A 9,702-nucleotide genomic window follows, 5' to 3' on the forward strand; every position below is an offset into this window, starting at 1 on the left:
AAAATATAAGACCTCTCTCACCATCCAACTCCTGAATGCCGCAAAGGCATGCATTCCCCTGTGTTGGAAATCGGAGAGACCACCGGCGAAATCCCTATGGTTTACTAAAGTAAATGAATTAAGGGACATGGAAGACCTTACGGCTACCCTACACAATAGGGAGGAGACCTTCAGAGAAACCTGGAGACCCTGGCAGCACTTTACATACACGGAAGCATATCTTCAGGAAATGGCGCAATCCAGTTAACTGAATGAACCGGTTCTACACCTCAGGCAGGGGTCAATGCACCTCATTTCCCATATTTCATATTCTGGTATCTCTTGCACTCTTTCTCTCTAATATCTTAACCCCCCCGCTTCTATTCCCCCTCCTGTTTCCTCTTCCCTTTTTGCCTTCCCCCCCTTTATCCTGGTCACATTCCTCATTTCCCCACTGGGGTATTAGTCTCTACATAATACATTCCCATACATGGGTTTCTCTATAGCCAGATATAAAGAAAATCCTAAAATCATTTACCTTCGCATGTGGTCCCATGTCTGGGCTTCATAGCCATCCAGCTCCCTACCCTACTATTTTTATCATCTTTAAGAGAAAATATTATCTATCACTGAGTGATGCAATCTAACACTCAAAGGAGTCAGTATCGAACCAAACAATGAAGATCCTAGAGCACCTCCGAGGTCTCATACTATGGCAGTAGTGTTATGCTGGGGTATAATCCCCACAAACTTTGACCGTGATGCAAATGTCAGTTATCATATGTTTTGACCCTATTGTTTATGATACCTTTGGTTATATACTTACTTGTGTATTCTGTACGCTTGGCTTTGTCATTGTTATATAAATGAATATGTAACTGATTGTACCCAGTCAGTGTTAAAATAAAAGAATTTAAAAAAAACAAACAAAAGAATAATTCTGAGCCCCCAGGTAATAGCGTAATGTGCTACATAGCTCCAAACTGTCCCTGATTTTGAGGGACGGTCCCTCATTATGAACATAGTCCCTCATTCCTCCTCATTTGTCCCCCATTTCTGGTCTGATTTCCATAGCTATATATAAAATGCACTATTTATCCAAAAGTGTTTTACAATGCTAAACCTTTCTAAATTGCTGCATCTGTAAATACCAAAAGCCAATAAAAAGGAATAGTAATGGAAAAAAAAAAACACGCTTGTGGGTTTAACCAATCATGTTTTTTTTTTGACAATTCTCCTTTAAGGAGGGCGTGTCAGGGGTGTGTCCTATGCAGGGGTGGACTGACCATTGAGCCACTCAGGCACTGCCCGAGGGCCCTGGGCCACTAGGGGGCCCCAACAGGGTTGCCAGCCTCAGTAAAACCAGGGACAGTATGTATAAATCTGTGTTTTTTTTACATCTGTCTGTGTATGCTTGTGTGTACATGTATGTGTATACTGTGTGATTGTATACTGTGTGTGTGTGTATACTATGTGGCCCCATAATCTCTGATTGCCTGGGGGCCCCATAATCTCCTATTGCCGGGGGCCCCATGAGTTATCAGTCCGACCCTGGTCCTATGCCTACATACTTTTGCTAATAAGATTCCCTCTTTCCCATCTCAGAAAGCTGAGAGGTATGTGTGCTTGTATGCATCACGTCGCATACTAGCACATTATGAAAGACTTACCTCTAAAACGAAGCCCTCCAGTGGCGTGCTGTCACAGCTGACAGGGCTTCTATCTTCAGCTGGTCTTCCTTCTGGGTTTGCTGACTGAGCCGCTATGATGTCACCCCTGCGCACGCACACACACACACAGGAGCTACAAACGTGGCACAGCGTTCAGAAGGGCTTCAGAGCACAGTGCGCATGCGTCAGTGACATCACCAGCTGCAAAACATGCGAATATCTCTTAAACAGTTCACGTTTAGGAGATATCCATTTTACCTACAGGTAAGAAAACCCATAGGTAAATATTGCAAAGCTGGGTTTTCTATTGCTTTAAATTTTTTCCCAAAACAGTTACATTCAAGCCATGCCAGGAATGATAACTGGCACAATTGCTGGCGCTCACTACCATGCTGTGAAGCCATCAAATGGCTGGTGTCATAACTGATCACATGTGCATCACTGTGGCAGCTGCAGATCAAAAAGAGGCTTAAATGGCAGCTTCCTTGACTGTAAAGGAGAGGAGGGTTTAGTTCCTCTTTTGGGAGACGTTTATGTTGCTAAGCATGTGTGTGGATGGCTTTTGTTTTCATCATAGGGTCTTTATGTGCCCATACAAGTATACAGGAATGAAAAACATGCTTGCAGTAGTTCAGATGCAGGGCTGCATACCTCCCAACATTTTGAGATGGGAATGAGGGACACCTTCCAGCCAATGTATGTAGGCATGGGACACGCCCCCTGCCACACACCCTTAAAGGAGAATTAACCCAAAAAAAAGGTTAATTAAATCTATAAGGGCATTTTTTTACCACTACTATTCCTTTATATTGGCTTTTAAAATGTACAAATGCAGTTTAGAATTTGTAAGAAAGGTTTAGCACTGGGAAATACTTTTTGAAAAATAAAAAGTGCATTTTATATACAGCTATATGGATCAGGCCAAAATGAGGGACAAATGAGGGGGGGAGAGGGACAGAGGGACATTGTTCCAAATCAGGGACAATCCCTTGAAATCAGGGACAGTTGGGAGCTATGCGGGCTGGGTCAAGGGGAAGGCAAAAAAGGCGACTGTCTTAGGTAAATCAACATGAGATACAGTGGGGCAAAAAAGTATTTAGTCAGCCACCAATTGTGCAAGTTCTCCCGCTTAAAAAGATGAGAGAGGCCTGTAATTGTCATCATAGGTATACCTCAACTATTAGAGACAAAATGTGGAAACAAATCATTGTCTGATTTTTGAAAGAATTTATTTGCAAATTATGGTGGAAAATAAGTATTTGGTCACCTACAAACAAGCAAGATTTCTGGCTCTCACAGACCTGTATCTTTTTCTTTAACCACTTGCCGCCCGCCATATAGCAAAATGACGGCGGCAAAGTGGTTTCAATATCCTAACCAGATGTCATATGACGTGATCAGGCTATTAAGCCGCTGCACGCCCCGGGGGCGCACATTGCGGCGATCGTTGCTGCGGTGTATCAGTCTGACACACCGCAACTCCGATCTAGGTAAAGAGTCTCTGACGAAGACTCTTTACCACATGATCAGCCGTGTCCAATCATGGCTAATCACGATGTAAATAGGAAGAGCTGGTGATCGGCTTTTCCTCACTCGCGTCTGACAGACGCGAGTAGAGGAGAGCCGATCGGCTGCTCTCCTGACGGGGGGGTCTGTGCTGATTGTTTATCAGCACAGCCCCCCCTCGGATCCCACCCAGGACCACCAGGGAAGCCGTCCAGGACCACCAGGATGGCCATCCACACTAGACCACCAGGTATGCCCCCTAGACCCTCAGGGAAATACCAGTCTGTGCCCAGGCAGCTGCCAATCAATGCCCAGGCAGCTGCCAATCAATGCCCACTCCAATGCCTACCACTGCCACCAGGGATGCCTATCAGTGCCTCATATCAGTGGCACGTATCAGTGGCCATCAGTGCCGCCTATCAGTGGCCAGAAGTGCCACCCATAAGAGCCCATCTTTGCAGCCTTTCAGTGCCCATCAGTGTCGCCTATCAGTGCCCATCAGTGCCCACCAGTGCCACCCATGAGTGCCCAACAGTGCCGCCTATCAATTCCCATCAGTGCTGCATATCAGGGCCACACATCAGTGCCGCCTACCAGTGCCGCATATCAGTGCCCATCGTCAGTGCCCGCTCATTGGTGCCACCTCATCGGTGCTGCCTTATCAGTGCCCATCAGTGAAAGAGAAAACTTACTTATTTACAAACATTTTTAATAGAAACAAAAGCAAAACTTTTATTTTTTTCAAAATTTTCGGTCTTTTTTTATTTGTTTAGCAAAAAATAAAAACCGCAGAGGTGATCAAATACCACCAAAAGAAAGCTCTATTTGTGGGAACAAAATGATAAAAATTTAGTTTGTGTACAATGAAGCATGACCGCGCAATTGTCATTCAAATTGCGACAGCACTGAAAGCTGAAAATTGGTCTGGGCAGGAAGCTGTATAAGTGCCCTGTATTGAAGTGGTTAAGAGGCTTCTCTGTCCTCCACTCATTACCTGTATTAATTGTACCTGTTTGAACTTGTTATCAGTATAAAAGACACCTGTCCACAACCTCAAACAGTCACACTCCAAACTCCACTATGGTGAAGACCAAAGAGCTGTCAAAGGACACCAGAAACAAAATTGTAGACCTGCACCAGGCTGGGGAGACTGAATCTGCAATAGACAAGCAGCTTGGTGTGAAGAAATCAACTGTGGGAGCAATAATTAGAAAATGGAAGACATACAAGACCACTGATAATCTCCCTTGATCTGGGGCTCCACGCAAGATCTCACCCCATGGGGTCAAAATGATCACAAGAACGGTGAGCAAAAATCCCAGAACCACATGGGGGGGGGGGGGTAGGACATAGTGAATGACCTGCAGAGTGCTGGGACCAACGTAACAGGCTACCATCAGTAACACACTACGCTGCCAGAGACTCAGATCCTGCAGTGCCAGACGTGTCCCCCTGCTTAAGCCAGTACATGTCCAGGCCTGGCTGAGGTTTGCTAGAGAGCATTTGGATGATCCAGAAGAAGACTGGGAGAATGTCATATGGTCAGATTAAACCAAAGTAGAACTGTTTGGTAGAAACACAACTCGTCGTGTTTGGAGGAGAGAGAATGCTGAGTTGCAACCAAAGAACACCATACCTACTGTGAAGCATGGGGGTGGCAACATCATGCTTTGGAGCTGTTTCTCTGCAAAGGGAACAGGACGATTGATCCGTGTACATGAAAGAACGAATGGGGCCATGTATCGTGAGATTTTGAGTGCAAACCTCCTTCCATCAGCAAGGGCATTGAAGATGAAACGTGGCTGGGTCTTTCAGCATGACAATGATCCCAAACACACTGCCCGGGCAACGAAGGAGTGGCTTCATAAGAAGCATTTCAAGGTCCTGGAGTTTCCTAGCCAGTCTCCAGATCTCAACCCCTTAGAAAACCTTTGGCGGGAGTTGAAAGTCCATGTTGCCCAGCGACAGCCCCAAAACATCACTGCTTTAGAGGAGATCTGCATGGGGGAATGGGTCAACATACCAGCAACAGTGTGTGACAACCTTGTGAAGACTTACAGAAAACGTTTGACCTCTGTCATTGCCAACAAAGGATATATAACAAAGTATTGAGATGAACTTTTGATATTGACAAAATACTTATTTTCCACCATAATTTGCAAATAAATTCTTTTAAAAATCAGACAATGTGATTGTCTGGATTTGTTTCCACATTTTGTCTCTCATAGTTGAGGTATACCTATGATGACAATTACAGGCCTCTCTCAACTTTTTAAGTGGGAGAACTTGCACAATTGGCTGACGAAATACTTTTTTGCCCCACTGTAAGTGTAAAAAGTGCAGGATCTGCAATGTATGCTGCTAATAGTGATGAGTTGGGTCCTGTTGAGACCAGGGTCCAAACCCACGTGGCAAGCCTGCCAGTAAACTGCCATATGTACACAGGGCTGGCTGCTGTCAGAAATCACAGGGGCCCCATACTACCTACTTGACAGGGCCCCTCCCCACAAAAATATCAAAAATATATTTTACAAAAAAATAAAATAAAATCATTATTAGCGGACGCAAACACAATATAACACACAATTTTTCGCTAAATATAAAAGCTAAAATTGTACTGAGTTAATAAATAAAGATTTGTATGTAAATGAGAGGTCTTGGGGCTCATTCACATGAACCCTATAGCTGGTATAGTACAGTGTGAATCTGCACTTTTTTTTTGCGACTGGAGCTGTGTGCAGGCAGCCTATGTTAAGCTCAGGGGACGCAGTAGCTGTACAAATACAGCTTCAGGTCCTAATTTGACATGCATGTGGGTGCAGGTGTACAGCCCCGAACACAGACAGTGTGCATTTGAGGCCACTTACCCACACCTGCACACCTGTCAGATTAGTGTTCGTACATTTGCTGTGTCCCCAGAGCTTAATGGTGGCCATACACTAGACAAAAAATCATTCAAAATCTGTCATTTGGACAGTTCGTTCATTTATCGTCTAGTTAATGGGCACAAATCGAAAATCGGTTGTGAGGTTTTTGAGCCGAAAAATCGAAGGAAACGTTTGGAAAACTTCGGCCGAATGGACAATAAATTGAAAGGTAAATGTGTTTCTCGCCCAAACAGTTTGCACTGGGCTTATGTGACAAAGCGAACGAAAAATTGATTAATTTATGTCAGTTGAACGATTTATCAATCAAATTTCAGTCATTACATGATGGCAAAATCGTTTGCTCTCACGAACATATGTTTGTTTTTCGAAAACTCGTTCAACCAATTTTCGATAGGCGTATGGCTTAATACAGAGCTCCAGCAACACAAACAAACCACTCTTTCACGTTGTATAGGCAGGGGAACCGGTGTAATTATTTGTTACAATTTTTTTAAATTATTTTTTACAGTGTATATATATATATATATATATAGGTATATTTACAAATTTATTTTAAAACCCTTTGGTGAAGTATTAGGGGTCTGAACAGGGCATAGAACCCCAATCCATTCTGTTCAGCCTCAGCAACACTGCAGATGAATGAACAGGAAGCACACTGTACAGAGGCTTCCTGTTCATTCACAAACTGAAGCATAGTAAATACAGCTTACTATGCTTCGGTTATGAATGAACACAGTGAGTGATCGTAACAATCACTCATTGTGCTCATTCGGAAAAGGAAGGGGCCGGTAAATATGATATAATTACCGGCCCCTTTCCTGCTCTCCATCCTGAAATGATCCCCTGTATGTCTGCAGCAACTGGTGGGAGGGAAAGTAGGAGAAGCCAAGAGCGCTTTGGGGAAAAGAGACACACAGGGGGGCCTGGGCAGCAGGGGAGGGGGATAATTGGCAAGGTTTATCCGTGTGGTGGTGTGGGGGGGTTACTGCAACTGATCCCCCTGTGGATGCCCCTGCAGCAGCTAAAAACTGCTGGGAGGGAGAAGGGGAGAAGCTGGCTTTCAGCTGCTGCAGGAGGAACGGTTTCAGTACTTACCCCCCCACACACACACCAAACCAATTATCCACCCTGTCCACTCTCCCCTGATTGTCAGCTACCATAGCCCCCCTCTTGAGCTGATGGGGCCCAGGCCCTTGTACAGGAGATGGCCCTACATGTACAGGCTAATCATCTGATGGCAGGGCATTCCCCACCCTTCAGCCACATGTATACAGGGTTGTATATAAAACCTTTGCGCTTAGTGTATAAACTTTATTAAGATAAGTTTGCACTTATCAGTCAGAGAGTTTGCACGTCGCTAGGGATCATGGGTATGCGCGATGACATCACTGCCAAAGGCTCCACTCTACTCATGTTCAGGACAGAGGCCCGGCTAGCCGTTGACCTGGCATCCGGCAAGTCCATAGACCAGACGTCTGTGACATCCCACAGGGGGCATGTAGATCGCCTGAAAGAATCTGAAGATGGCATATGAGCATGCTGAGGCGGCTTCAGACATGTGAGGTCAGCAACACAAAAGAAACTTTGATCTGTGATTAGTGGCATAACTAGAACCTTCATGGCCCTGATGCAAGAAATCATGAAGGGCCCCCCCTGACCCCTGGACAGGGCCCTTCCCTCTGAGCCTGGTGGCGGAACGCAAGTGCGACATTTATGTGGTAGTTCTTCCACTGGTGTCAGTAGTTTTTATTTTTATTTTATTTTCCCACCATTTGTTTCAATCATTTTTTTTTACAGTATTATTTTTTAAAGTATTTTTTATAATTTTTTAGAAACCCTGTTGGGGGCTTCGGTGAGTTATCGGGGGGTCTAAACAAACCTTTGATGTTTCACCTTTGAGACAGAGAAAGGAGATTAAGGACACAGCCCTCAATATCCATCTTTGCAGCCTCAGCTGCACAGAATGAATGGGCAGGAATAGCTCTGTACAGAGCTTCCCGTTCATTCACAAACTGAAGCATAGGAAACACAGTTTACTATGTTTCAGTTATGAATAGCTAGAGTCAGTGATCCGTACGGATCACTGACTCTCCTTTCAGAAAAGGCTTCATCCTGGCACATCCCCCCAGCCGGATAGGGAAGAACCCTGCAGAGCTGTGGGGACAAGGGGGAGGAGGGGGGCAGGAGAAAGCACACAGGGGGGCAGCAGAAAGAAGCTGCATAGGAGAATCTATGGGGGTGGCTTCATATAAACAAAACAAATCTCTCCATTTTCGCCGTGCTTCTCCTCCTCTCCCTCCCACGGGCATTCAGCGACTGCAGAAGTAAAATGGAGGAGATCGGTTCCTCTATGCCAGTGTTTCTCAATCATTTTCCAGTCAGGGCACCCTTGAAGTATGCCCCTAGGTAAATGGGGCTGCACTGCAACCACCCTGCAACTATGTGCATTGCACGCAGTTGCAGCATAGTGATGATGCATTTAGGGGGTTAAAACAGGCGGTGAAGAAAAAATGTATTGCCTCTTAACCGCCTGTCAAATGCCTCTGAAAAAGCGATCTGAGCATGGATCGCTTTTCAGAGGAACGGCATTTTCTTGCTGGTACTATGAACAAGCAGTAAAAAAAAAATCAGTTCTGATTGTACATATATAGGGGGCCAGGATTAAAAGTAATGTGCATACATAAACATGCATGTAAACTCACAAGTACGCACATACACACACATACACATATATAAACGCACATACATACACACACACACACATAAACATTTATAAATATTAAGCCCCCCTGAGTCAATACTTAGAACCACCTTTTGCTGCAATTACAGCTGCAAGTCTTTTTGGGGATGTCTCTGCAGTCTTTGCACATCTAGAGATTGACATTTTTGCCCATTCTTCTTTGCAGATCGCTCAAGCCCTGTCAGATTGGATGGAGAGCGTCTGTGAACAGCAATTTTCAAGTCTTGCTACGGATTCTCTATTGTATTTAGGTCTGGACTTTGACTGAGCCATTTTAACACATGAATATGCTTTGATCTAAACCATTCCATTGTAGCTCTGGCTGTATGTTTAGGGTCGTTGTCCTGCTGGAAGGTGAATCTTCGCCCCAGTCTCAAGTCTTTTGCAGACTAATGCCCCGTACACACGGTCGGATTTTCCGATGGAAAATGTCCGATCGGAGCGTGTTGTCGGAAATTCCGACCGTGTGTGGGCTCCATCGGACATTTTCCATCGGATTTTCCGACACACAAAGTTGGAGAGCAGGAGATAAAATTTTCCGACAACAAAATCCGATCGTGTCAATTCCGACCGTGTGTGGCCTGTTCCGACGCACAAAGTGCCATGCATGCTCAGAAGAAATTCCAAGACGGAACAGCTCGTTCTGGTAAACTCTCTTCTTCTTTATAATGTGACAAGAATTAAGTAGTTTTGCTGCTCATATTCACACACACTTCTCACAAAGTTTTATTTTTGTTTTTTTATTGGGATTCCCTGAATATATTGTTATTAGTTGTCACATCTGACTGAATTTTTTTTTATTTAATTTTTTTGGGGATTTTAAGCCTTTTATTTTTTTTAATGTTTGAATTTTTTCAAAGGCTGATCTTTGTTCAATGTTATTTTTATTTTTACTTATTTTTGTGTGTGTTTTGTGTGT

This window comes from Aquarana catesbeiana, linkage group LG09 (genome assembly GCF_042186555.1).
Source record: "Aquarana catesbeiana isolate 2022-GZ linkage group LG09, ASM4218655v1, whole genome shotgun sequence".
NCBI classification, from domain to species: domain Eukaryota; kingdom Metazoa; phylum Chordata; class Amphibia; order Anura; family Ranidae; genus Aquarana; species Aquarana catesbeiana.